Source organism: Panulirus ornatus, chromosome 38 (genome assembly GCF_036320965.1).
Source record: "Panulirus ornatus isolate Po-2019 chromosome 38, ASM3632096v1, whole genome shotgun sequence".
Lineage (NCBI taxonomy): Eukaryota > Metazoa > Arthropoda > Malacostraca > Decapoda > Palinuridae > Panulirus > Panulirus ornatus.
The window spans coordinates 22,740,653-22,746,315 of NC_092261.1; the positions used below are offsets into that span (position 1 = coordinate 22,740,653).

Below are 5,663 nucleotides of genomic sequence, written 5' to 3' on the forward strand. Positions count from 1 at the left end.
CCTTTCTAAACAGCCCACCTCCCACTCTTCTCATGCCACAAGCATCTTTTGCGCAATCCATCACTGATTCCCTAAATACATCCCATTCCTCCCCCACTCCCCTTACTTCCATTGTTCTCACCTTTTTCCATTCTGTACACAGTCTCTCCTGATACTTCTTCACACAGGTCTCCTTCCCAAGCTCACTTACTCTCACCACCTTCTTCACCCCAACATTCACTCTTCTTTTCTGAAAACCCATACTAATCTTCACCTTAGCCTCCACAAGATAATGATCAAACATCCCTCCAGTTGCACCTCTCAGTACATTGACATCCAAAAGTCTCTCTTTCGCACGCCTGTCAATTAACACGTAATCCAATAACGCTCTCTGGCCATCTCTCCTACTTACATAAGTATACTTATGTATATCTCGCTTTTTAAACCAGGTATACCCAATCATCAGTCCTTTTTCAGCACATAAATCTACAAGCTCTTCACCATTTCCATTTACAACACTGAACACCCCATGCATACCAATTATTCCCTCAACTGCCACATTACTCACCTTTGCATTCAAATCACCCATCACTATAACCCGGTCTCGTGCATCAAAACCGCTAACACACTCATTTAGCTGCTCCCAAAACACTTGCCTCTCAAGTGTTCTGGATAATTCTACACACACACACACACACACACACACACACACACACACACACACACACACACACACACACACACACACACACACACACACACACACACACACACACACACACACACACACACACACACACACACACACACAAACACACACACACACACACACACACACACACACACACACACACAGAAATATACAAGAACACAACACACACCACCAACACATACACACAAACACACACACACACACACACACACACACACACACACACACACACACACGTCTGAAAGAACTCAAATAAGAATAATCACGTATGAAAACACACATAAAGACACCCATGAAAGGTCACGTGCACGAAGAAATTGTACACACACACGCAAAAAGACAAATAAATACCACATCCCTGTCTGACATATTGCCAGATGTCTCCAGATTTTCAAATGGAATTACCAACCAATGATTCCATAATAAAAATATATGGTTTTGACATTACGATAATTTGGTCATTAGGTCTGAGACGCGAGTCATGGCAGTATTGACGAGCTGAAAGGCTCATCATGACGGTTGAGAAATTGAATGATTAAGTAATAAGATTACAAATATATGATAGACTGGTCTGTCAGGGATTTGAACCCGGAACCTCCTGCACCCAAAGCAGGAATCATACCCCTAGACCAACAGACCAATGTCTTTGACAATTTGTCTTATCCATAAATGATTAGTTGGTGTTTCTGGGATCCAAACCTGGAACCTATTGCACATGATACAGTAATTCCACCACTAAAACAACCACTTTTACTGGTACATAGCTTCGTTTTACTTTGGACAAGATCTATTTTCATGAAAGCCATTAAAGTCAGTAATTTATTTAAAAGAATCTCGGGCCTGTCCGGAAGTTACGCAGGACCTCCTGCACCCTAAGTGAGAATCCCACTACGAGACCAATAGGCCAAGAGAAGCAGAAGCCCCAGTGTGCTGACATTCCCTAGAGCGTCACAGCCCTACTGTGTCCCGCAGCGGACACCTGCTGGCGTCAGCAACCTACCGATATAGGGCTGGCTATCATATTTCATCATTATGCATATTAGACTTCATACTGCCATTCACGCGTTCAATAGAACAATTCACTAGATGGTTGTTGTTGTTGGCGGTATTGGTGATGTAGCTCGTTGTTAGTGGAGGTGGTAGTGGTGGTGGAGATGGTTGTTGTTGGTGGTGGTGATGTTGGTGCTGTTGATAGTGCCCAGTGTAATGCTGCTGCTGCGGATGACGGTAGTGAAGCTGCTATTGATGATGGCGGTAGTGCAGTTGATGCTGCTGTATCTCTTGTTGATGATAGTGGTAGTGCTTTTGCTTCTGCTGCATCTGTTGTTGATGATGTTGGTAGCGCTGTTACTTCTCCTGCATATGCTGCTATTGGTGGTGATAGTGCTGGTACTGCTGCTTCATCTGTTGTTGATGATAGTGGTAGTGCTCTTACTGCTGCTACATCTGCTGTTGATGCTGGTGGTGGTGCTATTACTGCTGATTCATCTGTTGTTGATGATGGTGGTATTGCTGTTACTGCTGCTGCTTCTGTTATCAATGATGGTGGTAGTGCTGTTACCGCTGCTGCATCTGTTGTTCATGATAGTGGTAGTGCTGTTGCTGGTGCTGCATCGGTTGTTGATGATGGTTGTGCTGCTTTTATTGATGCTACATCTATTCTTGATGATGGCGGTAGTGCTGTTACTGCTGCTGCATCTAATGTTGGTGATGATGGTAGTGCTGTTACTGCTACTGCATCTGTTGTTGATGATGGTGGTAGTGCTGTTACAGCTGATGTGTCTGTTCTTAATGATGGATGTATTGCTCTTACTGTTGTTGATTATGGCGAGTGCTGATATTGCTGGTGCATCTGTTGTTGATGATCTCGGTAGTGCCGTTACTGCTGTTGCATTTGTTGCTGGTGATGGTGGAAGTGCTGTTACTGATGCTGCACCTGTTGTTGATGATGGTGGTAGTGCTGTTACTGCTACTGCATCTGTTGTTGATGATAGTGGTAATGCTCTTATTGCTGCTGCAACTGTTGTTGATGATGATGGCAGTGCTGTTACTGATGTTGCATCAGTTGATGATAGTGATAATCCTCTTATTGCTGCTGCTTATGTTGTTGACAGTGGTAATAGTGCTATTACTGCTGCTGCATCTAATGATGATGATGATGGTAGTGATGTTACTGTTACTGCATCTGTTGTTGACGAAGGTGGTGGTGCTGTTATTGCTGATGCATCTGTTGTTGATGATGGTGGTAATGATCTTATTGCAGCTGCTTATGGTGTTGATGGTTGTGATAGTTCTGTTGCTGCTATTGCATCTGTTGTTTATAATAGTGGCAGTGCTCTTACTGCTATTTAATCTGCTTTTGATGATGGTGATAGTGCTGTTACTGCTGCTTCATCTGTTCTTGATGATGGTGGTCGTGCTGTTACTGCTGCTGCTTCTGTTGTTGATGATGTCGGTAGTTCTGTTACCGCTGATGCATCTGTTGTTGACGATGGTGGTAGTGCTGTTGCTGCTGCGCCATCAATTGTTGATGATGATGGTGGTGCTGTTATTGCTGTTGCTTCTGTTGTTTATGTTGGCGGTGGTGATGTCACTGTTGCTGCATCTGCTGTTGATGATAGTGGTAATGCTGTTACTGCTGCTGCATCTCTTGTTGATGATGGTGATGGTGCTGTTACGGTTGGGGCATCTGTTCTTGATGAAGGCGGTAGTGCTGTTAACACTGGTGCATCTGTTGTTGATGATGGCGGTAGCGCTGTTACTACTACTGCATCTTTTATTGATGATGGTGGTAGTGCTGTTGCTGCTGCTGTTTCTGTTCCTGATGATGGAGGTACTGCTCTTAATGTTGTTGATGATGGCGAGTGCTTATATTTCTGGTGCATCTGTTGTTGATGATCTCGGTAGTGCTGTTACTGCTACTGCATCTGTTGTTGACAATAGTGATAATCCTCTTATTGCTGCTGCTTATGTTGTTGATAGTGGTGATAGTGCTGTTACTGCTGATGTATTTGTTGTTGTTGATGGTTGTAGTCCTGTTACTGCTATTGCATCAGTTGTTAATGATGGTGGTAGTGCTATTACTGCTGCTGCATCTGTTGTTGATGCTTCTTTATCTTTTGATAATTTTATTTGTGCTAACGTCGCTCCTAATATTTCTTTTGTAACTATTCTTATTTCTGCTATTTCTATAATGCTTATACTGTCAATACTACAGTTGTTTTGATTACTATCAACGCTGTTTCAAAGGATAAGTTTGTTGATACTCTGTTACTGCTGTGTATGCTATCATGATTGCTGTTGGTGTTGTTGTTGTTATTGACGTCATCTATTAATGTTGCTGTTTCTGATCTTAAAGCTGCTGCTGCTATTGCTGTTGCTGCTTTAATACTACTATTCCCACTGCTGTTGCTAACGCTATTGCAGGTATTATTGTTGATGCCGCTGCTATTTATACTGCTGTGTTGTTGCGTTTGCTTTTGTTGCTGCATTTGCTTTCGTTGTCATGCTTCTTACACTATTGAGTATTTCAGGGAATATATACGAGAAACTACTTCAATACCAAATGATTAACACTTCCATATTCCCTTATCTCATTATCACATGGGTCTGTAACCTCAATAAAGCACATTATACGAATTTTCAACACACAGTTTATTCATTATTCATAACACAGCTACACTCCTCATAATTGCATGAATCATGCGTCTCGTAAGTGCATTTGCAAGCATCGTTTCATCAGAAGATTATATGATATAAAAAGTCATAGGCAAGCACAGCAGTTTTACTTTTTCTTGGGTGCGACATTTCCCCAGGTTTGCCTAAACAAGCAAAAGCAAGATGACCACCTTATAATACTCTTGTAAAGGCGAAATTATCATTAGATTATATAAATGAACTGAGACATGTCTCTATACTCGAGTTGGTTGGTTCTTATGCTTTTAGCCACATTATCTATTATGGTCGTTCAGGCCATCAACGTCAAGTTACATGTAACACCTTATTCATGTGTTCTGGATAATTCTACACACACACACACACACACACACACACACACACACACACACACACACACACACACACACACACATACACAAACATGTAAACACACGCACAAACACACACACACACACACACACACACACACACACACACACACACACACGCACACAAACATACAAGCAAACACACATACACACACACACACACACACACACACACACACACACACACACACACACACACACACACGCACACACACACAAATACACACACGGCCTCAAGAACTCAAATGAAAATAATCACGCATAAAACCACACATAAAGACATTCGTGAAAGTCCACGTACATTAAGAAATTGTACACACACACACACACAAAGACAAACAACTACCATATCCGTGTCTGACAAACTGCCAGATGTCTCCAGATCTTCACATGGAAGTACCAACCAATGATCCCATGATAAGAAATATGGTCTTGACATTCTGATAATTTGCTCATAGGGGATTCAGACGCATGTTATGGTGGCATTAACGAGCTGACAGGCTCATCATGACGGTTGAAAGTTGAATAATTAAGTAATAAGATTACAAATATATAATAGACGGGTCTGTCCGGGATTTGAACCCGGGACCTCCTGCACCCAAAGTAGGAATCGTACCCCTAGACCAACAGGCCAATCTCTGACAATTTGTCTTATCCATAAATGATTAGTTGGTGTTTCTGGGATCCAACCCTGGAACCTGCTGCACACGATACAGTAATTTCAACACAAAAACAACCAGTTTTACTGATACATAGCTTCGTTTTACTTTAGACAAGATCTATTTTCATGAAGGCCATAAAAGTCAGTAATTTATTCAAAAGAATCTCGGGCTTGTCCGGAAGTTGAACACAAGACCTCCCGCACCCTAAGTGAGAATCCTACCACGAGACCAGCAGGCCAGAATAAGAAGAAGAAGCCCCCGTGT

General features: G+C 42.2%; 1 non-coding gene across 1 annotated transcript; it reads right to left on the bottom strand.

Annotated features, from left to right (window-relative positions):
* Positions 1–1,258: 1,258 nt before the first annotated feature.
* On the bottom strand, positions 1,259–1,330 carry TRNAP-UGG (transfer RNA proline (anticodon UGG)). The gene has a single exon. It is a non-coding gene; the product is annotated as a tRNA-Pro (tRNA).
* Positions 1,331–5,663: the final 4,333 nt, after the last annotated feature.